Source organism: Strix uralensis, chromosome 11, assembly GCF_047716275.1.
Source record: "Strix uralensis isolate ZFMK-TIS-50842 chromosome 11, bStrUra1, whole genome shotgun sequence".
NCBI classification, from domain to species: Eukaryota; Metazoa; Chordata; class Aves; order Strigiformes; family Strigidae; genus Strix; species Strix uralensis.
In genome coordinates this window covers 15,628,238-15,646,844 of record NC_133982.1, presented here as the reverse complement: position 1 = coordinate 15,646,844, position 18,607 = coordinate 15,628,238, and the positions used below count along the sequence as shown (strand labels likewise).

Genomic DNA, 18,607 nt, shown 5'->3' with positions numbered 1-18,607 from the left:
CCTTAGCCTGGGATTATCTAAATTTCCTCCAAAATCTGGAGCATAAAACCCACTGAAATGTGGTAGGGAATAGACATGCAAGTCTCAATTAAATAACCCTCTCCAATTTTTTAAAGACCAAACCTCACCCTCATATTTGAATCAAACATTGATTTGGTGCCGGTGAAGGAAGATTGACTAAGAGCACCACGATCCACCCTCTAGCTGGAAGCTTTAAGGGATGGATAGGCAGACAGGTAGTCAGACAGAAACACTGACCTTTCCCCCTCACTCATTTAAGACTCAGATATAAGTCCCACTATAAAGAAACTATGCAAAATGAAGAGGTCATAAAGAATTAATAATTATGGCCTTAAATTTTATTAGACCATTTCTTTGGCCTGAAAATACCAATGGGTCAAAGTGTGCTTTTTAAAATATAAAAATTAACTTTTATTCAAGAGACAGAGATAAAACTTGCAGTTCTGAGGTATATTTTCTTATTAAGGTTCTTCTTCAGGTATGCTCAGGAAAACACAGTGAATGTGAAACTTCCTATTCCCATAGTCTACACAAAGCAAATTCTCCATGGATGTGTTCAGGTTCACACTAGGCACCATGGAAACTAAAGCTGTGCTTTGAACCCCCAATGTCAGCTCCCCACTCCAAGTCCTCAGCCTCATTTCTCTCATGGCTTCATTTAGATGCCATTTCCTTTTGAACAGGTTACAATTTCCAGTTGGTGGGGGGAACGTCAACCTTAAATACATTGTCCTGCAATTTAGATTCCTTCTTATTCACAAAAAAAAAAAAAAAAAAAAAAAAAAAAAAAAAGAAAGTGAAGGAAAAGAAATTAAAAGAAAAAGGAAAAGAAGCACAACTTTCATAGGCCAGGAAGATCAAAAACATACAAGCTACCTCTTTGGAGGTCAACCTGAAAAGATAGACTGGTCCTCAGAGTAATGTGGTGGCCCCTCAACATTTATAGCATGTAGTTGCTGAGGGAGAGAATTGAATTCTGACCTTCCTAATTCAGCAACAGAGGTAAGAAGAAGTCTCCAGCACAGTGAAATTACACAGCACATAAAGGAACTCCCCCTTCAACATTATTTATTTGGGTGAACTCTGTATCACAAAAAAAGGCTAGAGCATGCTTATTTTGCAAAGGGATCATTTTGTCCAGTTCCAAAGCAAGCACATTAGAAGAATTCCACATACCCTTCATAATAAATCCACCCAAGGCCCAGCACCCACTTGCTGTTGTCTACAGCGGTTTTTTATTTATTTAACCACCAAAAAAAAATTGCACACATAATGAGACAATGTCCTTCTCCTACGAGAGGAGAGTTCAATAGTTTAATTTTTGTTAACCAAAATCCCTTGTACTAAGGTAAATTACATTGCATTTTCTATTACTAGCTCTGTTAATTGTCAAGCAATAAGAGTTTATGCACTCATCCAAAGCAGCAGAGAATTTCCCATAATGTTACAAAATAAAACCTGACAAAGCACAATAATCTTTAGTTTATTGATGTGCTACTAGGCTGTGGAAAGCATCAGATCTGTAATGTGCTTTTGGTTAGGAAATTGGGGCCTAGAAAGATATATTGGGAATGGCACAGGTTCCAAGAATATATATACATATCCATGTGTGTGCATAAACTAGGGTGTTTTTTCTAAGGAAAATGATGAAAGACTTTAACATCTACAGTAAAGGTTTTAAGACTGAAAGAATAGCAAACAGAGTGTAAAAAGGGTGTCAATGCAAATAGAACTTGTTAGCTAATAGTGCTTCATGTAAATAGTATTTAAAGACAATGTGAAAACCAAGTAAGGGCAACATTTAGTACCTTGGATAGGATATTAGTCATTTCACTATGTCCAGGTTGCCCCTAACGTCTGAAGTTAGTTGTGTCTAACAGTCCTGAAAGAACATCTATCCACGTGTACATGTGTGCACCCAAAACCTGCCTGGCTTTAACTACACAGCCTCACTTCACTGAAGGCTAGAAAAACTTTTGGGAAGGTTGCAAGTATGATTTTAAAGCTATATTAAAAATAGGTGATGATTTGGGAAGCTCAGATTTGAGCCTGAAAGAAAACCAAAACAACAAACCCATGAACTTTGAATTCCTTCTTTTTGTAGTGTGCTGTGTACTTATGGGCGTTAGGAAGAATATAAAAGACAAGGGCTAAACCAGAAGCATACAGAGTCTTTGCATGAAGACAGGGGCTTGGTCAAGCCATAGTTTGAACACTGACAAACTAGGAGCCAAGTATCTGTGGCTGGCAGCATACTCAGGCTTGGTTTGTGGTATTGCAGTCCAACGGCGTCTGGTCATCTGCAGTCATACAGAGTCAGCTCACACCTACAAAAGACCATGTAGACATACCATTAGGGGAGGTTCTGCCCTTCTTTCATGCCCTCTTTCAGGATCTTTCTCAGGTATGAGATTGCAAAGTGCAGGCTGCTTCTGACTCTCAAAGCCTGGATCCATCATTTGTTTTTTTTTCTAGTCTTGATAGAACATATTTATGTCAAGGACAACAAAACAGGGTTTTTTTTCCATTTTCATAGGAAAGAATTAAAGGGTACTTGTTTTCTATATCTGCCATGGTTTGGTGAACAACTGATTATGAATTAGGAGGTTCTTAGTAATGCAGAAGTAGCTAAAATTTTAACTTTTCCTGTATATTTTCCAGTGAGAACCATCATGGCTCTTGCCCTTTAACAGGCAATGATGGAGGATGATCATGTACATTTCTGCTTCTCAAAGCATTTATTTTAATTACAAGGGATTATAAACAAATAGGGAGAGGGAAGAGATGGGGGGGGTGGTGTCAGCTCTATTGTCCTGATTTTGCATTTAGAAAATAGAAGAGAAACAGAGAGAGAGAGATTCTCTACTTTGCAATAAAAGATGGCAAGGTGATAAATTAGTGCTCTCAACTGAAATTGATTACTTTGTGTTCCTATCCAGTTCATATGGCAGCAACACAGATGCTCTGAAACACGGTAATGACACATTGGAGAAATCCTATCAGGTTGGCCTGGTGGAACATTTTTCCCTTTCCCACCTCCCCCTGGCTCAAAGGATAAACCACCATGTGCTCTGCCTACACAAGGGAAAGTTACACACACTCAACATCTCCAAGACTCCCTCTTGGAAACTCTTCAGCCAACCTAAAGAGCCTAAATGCTAAAATGACGAATGTCAGTGATTTTTTCTCTTTTGTGCCTGGATACAGTTCTAATACTCAGAGGAAGCAGCTTATGTAGCAAAAGGTTGAAGTAACATCTAGTCATCTTAAGGCAATTAAACCTGAGATGGTGCAAACAAAACAAGCAATGGGGCGTGGTTTATCAGCATTTTCATTTGAATTTAGCCTTCCAGGATTCCAGCTGATAAATTCAGAGGGAGTGACGCAATGGGTATTGGGTTTTAAAATAATCATTTGGATTTCTGTAAGGGCTGATCTGCTTCGTAACTACTATTATTTCATCTTTACTAAGCTGGGAATTGACTACTTGCATGGTGTGAGGTTTATGACCATTACGTCCTTCAGTAGAAGAAGGAATCCTGCTCACATGCAACAGGATAGCTCTTAAATAGAAAAAATATCTTGAGAAAAAATGTTGAGCAATTTATTTTTCTCATCTGTCAGACCTCCATGTACTGAATATGTAATTAAGGAAAGGTCCCAACGTGATGGACCAATCAAGAGCTGGAAGATATCAGAATAGCACCCTAAATTTCTACTGTAGATAACTAGGCTCTAGAACTACTGAGAGCAGCTGGAATGAAGGAAGGCCCATGGAGGAATATGAGATTTAGTGTAATTATTCAAACTTATAAATGTCATGAATTTCCAAAGTGATCCCTTTGGTAGAAATGTTCTCTTTGGTGTGAACCTACTCTCTCTTTTCTTCACTTGACTTCAATAGCAATGATCAAATAGAGTCAAGAGCCTTTCTTAGAGAGAAAAAGTCGGCCAAAGGACTGAGTCCTCTTTACCCGCATATATTGCTGTATATACCTTAATGTCCCAGCATTTCTACTGATTTAAATCAGCTCAGGCCTTGTTTCCAAACCCTTTATCCTGGCAAAGGAAGGACAGAAAGCCTTAGACATCTTTGATCGTGAATGTAAAATGCCTAGTAGTCACTGCAACTTGTCCGACCAAGTGGCCTCAAACCAAAGCTGCTCATAAACTTCAAGCAAAGGAGAATCAGAGTTGTCCTTTAAAAGGAAGTCTTTCATTTAGCAGTGACTGTATAATTTAGATGAATGGGGGGAGCCACATAAAATTATACTTACAAAAATTTAAGCAGACTCTTGTTGAGGTAGTTTTCTTACATTTCCCTATATTGTATAAAATAATAAATTATTTGAATAGTTCTATTATCTGTCCTTAACTGAAACGTACAGTGCCTGTCCTAGTTCCTCAAAAAGCTTGTTAATATGCAATCACCTAGTACAACTGCTAAGTTTTTAAAGGTCACCTATGTTTTATTCATAAAGGGTGGTTTTCTGGAGGGAAAAAGGTTACAGTGTCATGTAATATCATATTCTGATAGAGGCTCAACTTCAAAAATGTATTTCCTAACAGTTTGTAGTGAAGAGAGGTAGATTTGTTTGGGAGCTCTTAGTTTGACTGAGATCTGCCATGTTCCGCAAAAAGTTTGCTGGATGGGAGCAGCAGATCATTTTTCAGACATATTTCAAATATTTAGGCATTACCAACGTCTCTCTTGTTTCCTCACTACCCATTTCAGGGCAAGAGTTATAATGGACAAATTGCATTTGTTTATTTCCATTTAAAATAGTATTTTAAATGATAGTAGTGGGAGACTGTGAATAAATTTTGGGACTGGAATTCAGCATAATAAGTGTAGTCTAGTGGAAAAAGCACAAGCCCCAAAATGATGGGTGGCTGTCCAAGCTTTGTCATGAAATTCTGATCTCTGTGGCATCTGTCTCTGTGGTAGGGTTTTTATACCTGCTCTATGACAATGGAATATAGAGTGTTCATAGGTACCTTTATGTTTCACCAGGCCCTGCACATTTCATAATATATTGAGTATTCAGCTTTCATCTGAGAACAGATTCCTAAACCAATGTTACCTCCAACTTATGCCTTAGATGGCAACTGTTGTCTTTATTCTAGAAGACTCAGTTCTGTCTCTAAGGGACAGAGCAGAAAGATACTCTGTAATTCAGCCCAGACCCAGGCTATAAATTAGTTTCTACACTTCCCATGCTGTAGAGGCATTTCTATCTGGGTAAAGATTCGAGCCTCTGTGTCAAGGCTACCTGGCTCAGAAGACCAAAACTGGATTTTGCAGAAATACTGATCCGTAAGATGTAGGAATAAGTGTTACGGTTTCCACAAAGCAGATGCAATAACTTTTGGGGAGGTGTGTGATGGAAGGACATCTTATTTATTTGTCCAAGTGTCCCATATTTGGTTAACCAGCTGATATATGCTCTCCCCTGGGAAGCCCTCACTGAAGGAATTAATTTGTTTTTCTGTATGGATTTTTGTTTGCCACAAAATGGGTGGTATGGCTCACTATTAAAAGCAGTTCATATAGGGAATGTGACCCGAGTGAGTTAATTGGCCTGTTTCAATGAAAAGCTCCTGATTTGAAAGTTCCAGCACTACTGGCAAGGGTGCCAAATTCAGTGAGGTTATGAAAATAAATGTGAACCCTTCAAAACACTTGAAACACAGGCAATTGATGTAATAAACCCATTTTGCTTAGGACAGAGTAAGCTGACTGTTGTTATTCACTCTGTCTCCAGCCGAACTCAGAGCTAAAAGCCACTTTACTTGCTGATCTGTGGATCTGCTGTATTATTAGCATTTTATTCAATTTTGGGAAACGTGACTTTGCATTTGTAAGTGGATGGTGAGGCTCTGCCTTTTCCAAATGGACGAGGTCCTTGGAGTTATTAAATTATTGAGGAAACAGTTTGTCCCAATTTTCAGACCTAACTTGGCTTACTAAACAAATTTCAATGTAAATAAGGTTCTAAATCTATGCATTCATTAGTACTGTTTAACAGCAATGACATTTCTTTGGCAAGAAAGCTTTCTTTGAGAGCCTGTTTAGCCTCAGGTCACTTTAGCTGAGGCCCCAGTGGCGAAGAGAAAGAGAGGAAAAAAAAAGTGTTCATGTCAATAAAAGTTTTGTTTTCACTTTTTCTTTAATGACCCAGTACAAAACTTTAGTTTGGCAACTGATGGAAAGAAGAGGGCCAGAGTAAAGAATGTGTAAGGCAAAATTGTATGGAATCTGGAGAGCAAATAAAGCTTTTTTATGCTATGCTTTTATTTGCCATACCAGAACATCATCTTAGCCGTGACAGAATTGCATCAGTGTGAAGATACAGGCCAAGAAGTGGTAGCTTTGATCAGAATCACTCTCTGAGTGTACACACAGGCAGACATACATACACACACCCAGACAATGGGGAGTAGAGTGGGTTCATGAAGATCAGTGAAGGAAACTTTTCAAGGAGTAGAAAGGATTTGGCTGATAAGCAGCTTACAGGCATAGATATCTACTATGTAGACAGTCTCCTCATGCTCCACTTGAAGTCTGCATATACTCAGGGATCTATGTTTGGAGACTTGCTGTGAGCTCTAAGAGCAATTTCCTATCTCAGAAGATCCCCCATAGAAAACTCAATTATTCTAGATTTCCAATGAATGGGAGAATTTTATCACATTTCTTCATTCCCAAACTTTTGCAGAGTGTGTGTGGTATCACTATAGTCATTGCTGCTGTCATTCTGTCATGTAGCATGCATTACGCATTTTGCAAAACTTCTTTGTCTCTCCAGGTGACTATAAAAGTTGAAATATTATACAAATGGCCACATTTCAGCTTCTTGACTGTGGACTAGGGTAGCCTAGAAAAATAATCTGCTACATATTTCATAAATATACATAGGTATGACTTTTTGGGTCATGGGAGAATAAGTCTTTCTAACATGTGACCCATCACTCAGAAATGCTGAACTTCTGTCTCTTTTACTGTAATACTTGTGTAATCTTTAATTTATTTTTCTTTAAAGCACTGCTTTGGTATGGAAAAGGGGTATTTGCACTCAGACAAGTAACAAGAGACTAGAGGCCAGGTCCACACTGAAAACAAGGCACGCGTGTTCCATCCCTAAAAAAAAAGTCTTGCTTGTAATTTCAGTGTAAATCTGTGTTCATCGGTATCTTTGTGCATCTGGTCTCAAACAGCTAACAATATACATTGCAATATACAAACAAGACAAGAACAAGGATTTGAATTCACATTTATCAAGTACAGACTATCATGTTAACTGCTGGACTAGCCTTCATTTTTGTTATAAGCTAACCTGTTTGAGGGATAGTATTGCTGATTACTAGAGCACTAAGACCTGCAGCATACATGTAGTGTTTGTTTTCAGTCCAGTCCTAGGTTGATGTCTTCTGCCTCTCACCCATGAAAGCAAAAATATTTCAAGCATGAAGTGCAGAAAGTTTTTTTGTCCCTTTATCTTTTCTTTTCTCTTTCTGCTTGAGAAGCCAAATGCAGAGCCTGCGGTTGGCAAGTGATGAAGGAAAAAAAAAGAATGGAAAGATCTCTCCAGGAATGTTTGCTTCCACTATATTTTCTTTCCTATAACTAATTATTCTGGCTGGACAAAAAAATAAAATAAAACACAATAAAGCACAATAAAAACCTGGATGTGTATTGGGTTCCCAAGTTATTTAGGAGCCAAAATTTTAGGTACATGAAGGGTAAGAAGAAATGGTCCTCTTCAGCGCTCAGCCAAAATATCAACATCACACTTGCCAGTTATTCTCCACCATGATTATCTGATTGGCGTATATACTGATAATTCCCATCCTGCTCAGAATGGAGCACGCACACTTCAAACAAACTATTCCCTAGTGCTTGGCTTTATCAGTGACTCAAAACAACTACCGTAAAACACGTCAGCTAAATTTCCCCCCTAGGTATAGCTGTGTCTCAGGTTTTATGTGCCAGCCTCCAGCAGGTCTGAAGGGGAGGAAGAAGGGCGCACTATTTCCAAGCGTTACTATAAGGCTACCAGAGCTCCACTAGCTTCCCATTATTATTCCTCCCTCTCATCTTCTAGAGCTTCTTAGCTATGGCAATGGATGAAACCCTGGAAATGATTAGGAGTTTCATGGTTTTCCACAAATTCAACGTTTTTGCCTCTGTCACCCCGGATCTTCACTCTCTGTCTTTTCCTAATGAAGGACACTAGATTTCTCCAGGTGAGGGAACTGGTGTAACTAGAATTTATTGAAGGTACATATAGCCTTCATTTTCAGGAGTAAGTCTAAGAACTATAAAAGTGGTTAAAATACTTATTGTTTTCATGTATGGGACCTTTAAAATACTTCAACAGGGAAGAGGAGAGGAAATCCAATTAAAAAAACTGTTATTATACCCTTCAGATATTGTTCTCCTCTGTGAAATATGTGTCTAAATATCACAAGAAACATACTTGGATGATATTCTTGACTTAGCTTAAGATATCATGCCTATAGGAGAGTTAATGATGAGGTATTTTGGGACAACTCTGAGTTTTATTTACCTCATGACTCTGAGCAGGTAACCTCCATCAGGGCCCAGCCTTCAGATTTACCACAACTCTTAGCATAAAAAAAACCCACAACCCAAGATTGGGTTGAAGTGTGGATATGTATTAGAAAATTTGAGATAGAAATCCAAATGTAAAAGTGGATCAGGGCTTAGCTGCATGCTCCCACATTTCTGATTGTACTAGAAATCCTGTACTAGCATTATTTCAGCTTCTCTTCATTTATCTGACTGTAGAAAATTTAAATCTTTGAGAAATGTTTTCTTTCAGATGTGTTCCAGGTTTTTATAGACGCTGAGATCAATAAGATCTTCTGTGCCTTAAATGAGCTGTCTGACTGTATCCTATAACGTAAGGGCCACATGCAAGGCACAGCCACACAAAACTCACTAAGTGCATCTTGCCTAAATATCACATGCTGCTCTGTAGTTCTGGACTGTTTTCCAGGATAAAAACATTCAGATAGAAATGGATAAATATGCAGATTCTTATTTCATTCTTACAATTAAAATCTCAAATCGTTCATGACTGCTTTCTGCCCCTTTCCACTTAGCTTTAGGTATTTCAATGTCATGGCATATGTGATTTTCTGTTCTCTGTATATTATTAAAAAAACCCAAAAATCTAAAACAGCCCATACTTTTAAAAAATGGGCTTCTTTAATATGGCAGAAAACCATTCCAATGAAGATGCTGTTTTAAAATCTTTATTAATTATTATCGTGATAGACATTTCCAAGAAATTTCAATTTCAGAAGCCTCTACGGTCAACTAATAACTTATTAAATATTACTCAGTCATTAAATATCTTCAGTTTAAAATGAATATTTAGGGGATAGACATCTGGTAATATGTCTTAATCCTATTTTTAGATTAGATCCTCTTAAGAAATTCCCATATGCTTTTAGATAAAGCTTGAACCTTGCTAATCTTTCTGAATATTCTCTGCCTGCTTCTACGTACACAACAGCCCCTAAAAGCTGTACTTAGGGGTCGTGTTTAGGTTCACATTTCACAAGGTAATTGCACTCCCTCATTTTCATGTGTTTTAGCACTAGAACCACAATAAGGGAGGAGGTGGAAGGAAAAAGCAGGGAGAGTCTAACAATAATGCTTGCCTATTAATGAAATTACTAGAAACGGACTAAAAGTCAGAATCAGAAATAACCCTGACATTAATGGAATGCTTATTTGAATCAACTGGATAGAAAACTGCTCAGTGTGTTGGGACTAACTAACAGATACATCATTAAATTAGTTCCCAGCATTTAAAAAATGTTTGAAGTGATCCCTAGTATAAACCAATGGTGGGTGGTGAGTGTCTTTAGCAATGTTCCTGGATTTTAACAGCATTGCTTTATCTAAATATATTTCTTAGAGTCACAAACCCTAAAAGGTATAAAATAAAGTAGATTGAGATGGATTAGGTTAATTAATGGGTATGAACTGGCCTTTCACCTCAACAATTGTAGACAAGTTCAACCTAAGAGCTTAAATCAGAGTTTGCTGTTCTAAGCTCTAGTAGACATTAATTCACATCATATAATTTGGCAGAGTTGGCCCAGAAATGAACTTGCCATGGATTTGACCCTCCAAGTCAGAGATGGGGCAGCAAACAAAGAAAAAAAAAGGGGGAAAAAAAAGGGGGGAAAAAAAAAAAAGAGAAAACCACAATGTCTCCCAGCTGCTCCCCTGACTTGTGGATAAAACAAGAGCATGTTTTGAGGATTTACCCGCACAGATAGTACATGCTTCTGTGTGGAGATGAACATTGCAGACCCAAAAGGCAAAGCAAAGCACTGAGGGGAGTCGTGGGACGCATTGTGGGGTTTCAGTTGGAGACTTGGTTTTAGGACTCATGGGCTCTTTTGGGGAGACCGTGCCTTAGCAAATGTGTGCTTTGAGCTCATGCCGACAGACTTTGCATGTTCACACAATTTCTCTGCACTTACAGCGATACAAGGACCACAGCTTTACAAACATCAGCACATTGCATAGGCAGTCAGACAGGAGTTACAGCATCAGACTAATTTCTCTGCTCTTATTTGCATGCCTGCAGCTCTGCAGGGGGTCGCACACATAGAAATGGAAGAGAAATAGATAAAATGCATTAATCCTTTTGTTTTGTTTTTATTATCTACCTGGAATTCAGGCATGAAACCAGCAGATCATTATTCACTGATAACTACACAGGCAATAGCAAACTGTTCCATGAATAAATCTTTAGCCTGAATAAAGCAACGGCAGTCGTAATACACATTTAATGGATTTATCAGTTTTACATTAAATGCCTTTTATTTGAAAGAGCCAATTAATTTCATAGATGTTCCCTTTAGGTCTAAGCAGCACAGTTTATGGTGGCGTCCTGCCGCAGACAGGTTCACCTGGGGAACACCATGCGTTTGCATGTATACATGAGCATCCATCATGTTTATTTGACTATAATAAGCAAATATAGTGAACACCACCCCAGGAAAAGCAAACATCGGAGCCTGTCTGTCTTTCACTTTCCTTCCTGGTGCCCCACTTGACCTCTGGCGATGCAGACCAGCAGCAGCACCAAGCCCAGAGCGCCTCGCAGTGTGGCAGCAGCTCTGCAGAATGGGCTGGTAGGAATCAGATTGCTGTGAACAGCTGAGTGGCAGACGGATTTAAGGGAAGCCCTCTGTCAAAAACCAGGCCAGAAGAATAAGATGAAGCACTCCTCTAGGCCTGCAGGACCACAGCAGTTATTAGCGAATATTTGTATATTTGGCAGCAGGATTATTGTTTCACGGCTAATGTGACTTTTTTTTTTCCAGCTCAGTGTGGCTGTAATATACATCACAGCCTTTTCATGAAGGTTATGGTTTAAAAAGAAAAAAAAAAAATGAAAAAGAATGTGGTGTTCTAAAAATAGGTTCGTGCATTTGGAATTGCGTTCAGAGACCAGCAACCACTGATACCATCACAGCCTGACTGCTTTTAACTTTTCACATGCTGTAGGCTCTGTGTGCAAGCCACCTGGAGCAAATATCCTCTATTTATATGGATTTGGGATACACAATAACAACAAAGGGAAAATATGCAGGGGACTGACAATATCTGGATCATTACTGCAGTTAAATCTGTCAAAAATACGTTGCTTAAATAAATTTTGTCAGAAAATGGGGCTGGGCAAGGAACAAAGCCATGTACAAATTAGTTATTTCCCAGTCTTACTTTTCCATCTAGCTCTGCTAAATAGTTCATGCATTAATAAGGCTCTTGAGTTCTTTCAGTACTTTCAATAGGACCTGCACCTTAGAGGGAATTTCGGTATGAAATTCTGTTAACTTGCTGTTCTTTAACCAATTTGAATTGAATTCAGCCAATTACTGTTTCACAGTTCAGTTAATACTTCTTTAGCTCTCTTGTATTTATTTACTATAATTCTGTACATAACTAAGTCTATTTTTGTTTTTGTCTCACTGCATTTTCTCTACATCTTTTCCACTCACGATAGGGTTCACAGATGGCTGTGAACCTTGTGCTGTCCTAGAAAGGAAGGTTTCCCCAAAGTCAGTCTATGCATGGGGAAAGATGAAGTCTGCAAAAGCAGAAAAGGTTGTGCGATTGGGAGACCAAATATGCAGAGGTTTCATGCTGTCACCAACTCTGAATAAATGCATTACCAGAGAGAAGACATTCCCCTGCCTCATTACACAGTGCTCCTGCTGATCAAAAGAAAGGTAGGAAGATATTATCAATGTATGAAGCCACTCTGCCCTTTCCCCTCCCCTTTTTTTATTTAGCATGTCTCTTCCAGTTTGCTGAAATTCTCTAATTGACATGGCTTACTATTTACTAGTTTTGCAAAACACAAGCTAAATTTGTACTGGTAGGATTTTGCATTCCTTGCCTCAGGAGAAAAAAAAAAAAAAAAAGTGAAAAGACCAAACAGACAAACCATCATAACCCAAGTTCAGCTCAGGTGAACACAGAAATCCAGGTCAAAATCTTGTTCCACTAGGCTCTACAGTATAATCAGGGTAGAAAGGTCCTAAAATACTCAGATTATTCCATTTTGTATTCCAAGTGAGTGAGCAATTAGAGAAAGCTCCATAATTGCATTAACCAAGCACAAATTTCTTACTAAACCTTTTCATTGGGGACTCTCAACATTCAGTTGCATTGAACTAAGGCTTAGTGGAAGTATTTCCCTTTACAAAGTTAGATCCCTGTCTGGATGAGGTTTTATACTTACCTGACATACAGTCTGGGGTCCATTTGCCACAGTGTGTTAGAGACAAAGCTTCTTAAAGTGGCAACTGGGCTGCATTTTATATAAATACTGTATCTGGCATCTCTAACAAATTTCACAAAGAGTGAATAATCTACATAAGTAGGAATGAGGAACGGGAAAAGCACTGGCTACTGATAGGGACTGCATGGCATGCAAAATTGGGTCACTGACTTCTGGCCTTTGACAGTCTTGAGGTTAGATCTGGCTTACATCACAAGTGAAATGATCATAGGGGTTTTGCTTCAAAAATTAACACTCAGTTTGATTGAGTTTGACAGAAATAGCACACAGATGCCAAGAACCAAGTCAGACAGAACTGGGTTGTTTGGTGGTGCATCTGTTGATGGCAATGCTGCATTCTTTCATTTGCCCTGAGCCAACAAAAAAAAAAAAAAAAAAAATACCTGGTTCTGATCTGTGACATAAGAAACTATTGGGAAAGGACAGCATTTTTGACAGCATCTGCAGCATATAGAATACAAATTGTAAACAGGTTGGTGGGACATAGGAATGAATATACCATTTTTACAAATTAAAGCAAGATTTACTCTCAGATTAGACCAGCTTAAAATCTGCCTGATACAAAAGTCACTTAATCTCACACTGACATTCTACTTGTTAGATATTATCTAGTGAAACTCCAAACCTCAAAGTCCAGCTAGGAGACAAACTTTCAATATTTGTGTGGTCTAAAAATCAGAAAATATCTGGTCCATCAGTCAGAATACATCATTTGTCTGTAAATCAGCAGAAAACTTGGATAAAAAACAGGAGTTCTGTGAGGATTTTAAGTGCATCCTCCTTTTAGCCAGATCCAAATTGCCATCAGGATAAGAAGTTTTTCTCATGGTATTTCAGCCTCCACGTCTGCTCCCAAACAGGAAGTGCTGAAATGTGTACAAATAACTTAATAAAAAATAATTCGAGACACCACAAATAAAGAGAAAAACATTACACTAACTTTCTCATCCTTTAAAATGACTTGAGCTCCATGAGAATGAAATACAAGAAGCTCCCACAGAACAGCTCCCTGTCCCTTCTCATAGAAATACTCAAACGTGACCTTATGGTAGGTTGAGAACATTGTTAATGCTGAAAGAAGGGGTTCAAATCCACTCTGCAGATTTAGTCACAAAGGGTGGAGTTTTTTAGGTTTTTTATTCTTGGGGCCTAGTCCTGAACTCCTGAGTCAAAGGAATAACCATTAGTCGGAGAAAGCTAGCAATGTAACTATATAGAAAAAAACTGGTTCTGGCCTCAGTTGTACTTTGAGAAAATCTGAGAGTTTACAAGATTGGCACTGACTTCCTGAGGAGCTGGGAAAAGTGATCTGCTTATTCCCAGCAAGACTGAAACATTTCATCCAAACAGCAAAAATATAGCTTATTGCTGTAACTACCACACTTCTATTTTACTTAAATGCAGAATACTTTTCATTATGCCAGAACTAATAAAATTCTAGCAAATGTATCACTGTAAGCCTTCAGAGATGGAACCAGTTCTTTTTAGTTTTGGTTTGGTTTATTGCTGGATCACTATTATAATGGGAGATTTCATATACCATAATTCCAAGGAAGGATCTGGCTCGTTTTTTAGGATTTCTTACCAGACAGTAGGTAGGGCCACAATGCCAAAGAGACCCTTAATGACTTCTCCTGTATAATAGACTGGCTATGAATTTAACGGTACATTTGAGATGCAGAGGTGGTGATCAATTTCCTGCTTCTAAACAGGTATGTAGTAAGAATAATTCAGGGGTGACATTCCCTCGTGTGTTTTTGCTGATACACTTCTCAAATCAATTCCAAAAATTGTCCCTGAAATAGTGAAGACTGAACTATCATGTATTCATTTTGCCACGTAGACACTGAAGACAAACAAAAGCACTTGGCTGAAACATGTTATAAGACCCTCAAAGCTCTCCAGAATATCCTGTGAGTCTAAATGAAGGGCTCCACTAAACAAAAACCAAACCCAAAAGAGTTTCTCTTGTGCAAGACAAGGAAATTAATTTGATGCCTTGAGATGCAAAGACAGGACATGGAATAAAAACACAGACCCTGGTTTCTCTTCCTTCTGCAGGGGGTGGAGGCAGAAATCTTCAGGTCCTGGATAGTTGTAGGGATGTCCTCTTTTCTCCTGTCTCTGTGGATGCTCCACTTTTGTCCTGGACTTTGTAGGCCGTGGTTTCAGAGATCAGGAAAGCTGGAGGATTTGGGCTGGCTGGGAATCCTTCTGGTCTGAGGCACTGTCAATGTTCAACATTGCCTGCTCTCCCTACCTAAATCAGCACTGTAATGGTCAGCCCGATTGGGAATGTTTAAGTCAGAATACTCTTCTGATCAAATAATTCCCTTTTTTAAGGAGAGATTTTCCCAAGGAAAGTGTCCACTTTGCCAACAAACAAAGAAACCACAACCCACTGAGGAAATCTAGCCTAATGGAAGAGGCTTGTTAATGGTTCTTATTAATGAGAATGGTGTTTTGTAGACAGACCCAAGAGCTGACATCAGGTCTGTACATAAAATGCTGGGCAAACACACCTAATTTCACTTGCAGAGAGTGTGAGGTTGACAGAGCCTTCCAAGAGGAAATCAGTCCTAAGCCAGTGTGTTTTCTTTTGATTCTTCCAAAACCCAATGTTTTCTGGAAATCCCTTCTGGAAAGAAATCACAGCTTTGTCTTTTCACACTCTTTTTGGATGGGAAAAAGTCAGAAACATGGAAAAGTCTGCACATCACCCAACTCTAGCCATATGATTTAGGATTACATGATTATAATCAGGATAAAACAAATTTCAAAGTGTTTTATGAAGTATTTTGCTCATTCTGTTTGTTTTGTTTTTCTGTAGGGAAACTGAGGCACAGCCAGGAGAACAGATTTGAGTAGGAGAGTTGCAGGGCTGTGAACAAAGTTCAGGGCTCCCAATTTCTGTCCAGCTCTCAAAATACAGGGCCGCTTACTACAGAGAGCATGGCCCTACTGGAAACATCTACACTGCCTTTGATAGCCGTACGTGAAAAGGCAACCAAGTCCATCAGACACTTGCACTCAAGCTGATAGCATCTCTTTGGTCTGTCCCATATGGCACCCACACTTGAGTCATAGGCAAACCTGAGTTTGCCAGCCCTCTCACATGCTGTTGTCCCTGTCTTTTACAAGGGCTTCCTGATATTTTTAGACTATTGAAGAGCCTGTAATAGACTATATCTATTTTTAGATATTTTCAACTTTTCTGAGCTACCTAGGCAGAACCCATTTCTGTGGTGGGACACAGTGTGGGCAGGACTTCAAATATTACAACAATTTGGCCTTCATACTCCAAAATAGATTCAGCTTAGTTAGCTACCTGTTAACATCGACAGGTCCCAAAAAGTACTGATCACATGGGGATGTTTTGAAAACATTGTACATTTAATACATCTACACAGCAGATGTCTGCCTGAAATTTCTGCTTGCCCAACAGCACAAATTCCTAAATGCTCAGAAATTTGGGAAGTAGCTACTCAGCAGAGTTGTCCGCCACCCAAAGTAGTAGGAGCAGCAGGTGTGATGGAGTTATATTTCATCAATGTGACATAAAACATAGCTCAATGACTTTATTTTAAATACTGTTCTTTCTAAAGCGTTCCCTTATAAAACTACAAGCATGGAGCTGTCAACTGGGGGAAAAGGATACCTTTAAATCTAGCCTGGCATGCATGTGTATATTTATTTTTATAAGTGAAATATAAACGGACATGCTGAGTTCCAAGTGCTTGATGGATAAAGGAATTAAATGATTTCATATATCTCTCTATATAAATATACAAAAAACTTTCCCCGATGGGTCACAGAGGATTTCATGTGGATGTGAACTCTGTTTACTGTTAGTATTAGGGAAATAGTGGCTTTTTAACAAGTTACTCATGCCTGGAAAAAATCCCAGTATTGCAAGTTGTCCTAGATTCTCTGCCAATTGTCCGTGGGAATCGTCAGGATGGGAAAAGTTCAGATGTGTTTTAAAGAACCAGCTTAATGGAAAATGGGAAGGAGAAAAAAAAGCTACTGTGTCAATCTCCTGGGTAAGAAGAAGTAAAATGTGATTTGACTGTTTTATTTCTTCTTTTTTCTTCTTTTTTTCTTTCCTTAATGCTTTTGGATTTTATTCTCACCCATGCAAAGAGTTTTGTTCAGGCCATTTGCCCTAATGAAAAATGGCTTTGCTTCAGTTCTTTGAGCAAAATCAACACCAGAGTCTCTCTCTATATCATTGGCGTGTAATTATAAACTCTCGGGATTCATTCTTTCGAGCCCGTCAGAGTGTTTAGTGTTGTGCAGATGCCCAGGGAGCCCTGGGCTCTGCCTTCAGGGATTTTACAATTCAGAAGTCGATCCCACATGCTTTTGCTTACCCCACCAGCATGCAAGGAGAGGGGCCGCAGCAAGCCGTGTGCTGGGGTGAAGGTTAGCAAAAGGGCTGAGGACCGACATCCCCCATGGGGCTCTTTGAGGAGAAAGAGTCAGCCCCTGCAGGATCCTCCCCCAGCACTCGCCCCCCCAAATTTCTCCAATAATCACTTTTTTTCCTGTTGCAACCAAGACTTTTAAAACTCAGGGCATTGATCCTGTCACTCCGGAGACCACCAAGTGACTAACAGTACTGGAGCGAGAATCCCTCATGGATGTCACATTTCAAGAAGCATTAACCCACTGATTTAGCTTTAAATAGCAATGGTGTTACAGAACATGTCACTAATTATTTGCTTTCCAGCAACAGTGTGGTGCCTTCTGGTACGTGCACACACAAAAAGATGAAGGTTAAGTAGGGGGCTTTCTTCAGCTTCGAATAGACACATTGTGTCATCGTGACACCCAATAAATCCACCCGCCATAGGGGGGAAGGACTGCGCTCTTCCACTTAAAATCCCAGGTCCAGATTTTTCAAACTCTCTTTTTTTCCCCTTTTTTTCCTTTTTTTCCTCCAGCAGCTTGTGCAGACACCCCAGCCTGAACCTTGCAAAGTGGAGGGGGTAAAAATCTAGAACCCATATCCGATCTCCGTGTCACACAACCAGCTTCAAAAACCCTATTTTGGAAACTAAAAGGAGCATCCAATATCATCTGGAAACAAGCTGTTAGTCTGGATGCATTTTTAAGATACAGTGTGGGGGGAAAATATGGATTTTGTTGCAGATCCAATATTTTTTTCTTCTCAAGACCTAGCCAAAAATTAGCTTCATTTAAAATAAGATTAGTCATTTATGGGAACTGGTCGTACAGTTTGGAAATTTTAAGGGAGTAGAGAAAGCAGCTTTCCAGTATCTTAAATATTTATATTTGAATAAAAAATTATTGAATACATCTAGCAGCTACAGAATTTGACATCATTATTTTTCTTACATAAACTTTTGCTAAACAATAGCACTGCATGTTCAAATTTCCCCCCCTCACTCCCTCACACCCCGGCACTAGTATTCCCTGATTTTGGGGGGTTAATTGCATTGGTTTTTTTCAACCACATTTTGGGATTGCAATGGGAGATGCTGTTAGTCCCACTCAGCATATTTTATATATATAAAACTGAGCTGAATTCTTTGGGGCTACTTTTGATTTATAGAGTTAAAGGGGTGAGGGGATTGCTTAGATGATGCTAGAACACAAAAAATACTCATTTGCTTGGGGGGATTTTTATTATGATTATTGTTATGTTTACTATTACTATTACTATTATTAGAACAGGAAACTAATTCTTCATGTGAGACAAA

At 38.9% G+C, this 18,607-nt stretch overlaps 1 long non-coding RNA gene across 2 annotated transcripts in view; it reads right to left on the bottom strand.

Annotated features, from left to right (window-relative positions):
• Positions 1 to 1,304: 1,304 nt before the first annotated feature.
• Positions 1,305 to 18,607, bottom strand: part of LOC141948210 (uncharacterized) — a 98,475-nt gene continuing 81,172 nt past the window's right edge. For both annotated transcript variants that reach the window (XR_012630392.1, XR_012630393.1), the window contains exon 3: positions 1,305 to 2,348. This is a non-coding gene — a long non-coding RNA (uncharacterized LOC141948210). The remainder of the gene's footprint in view (positions 2,349 to 18,607) is intronic.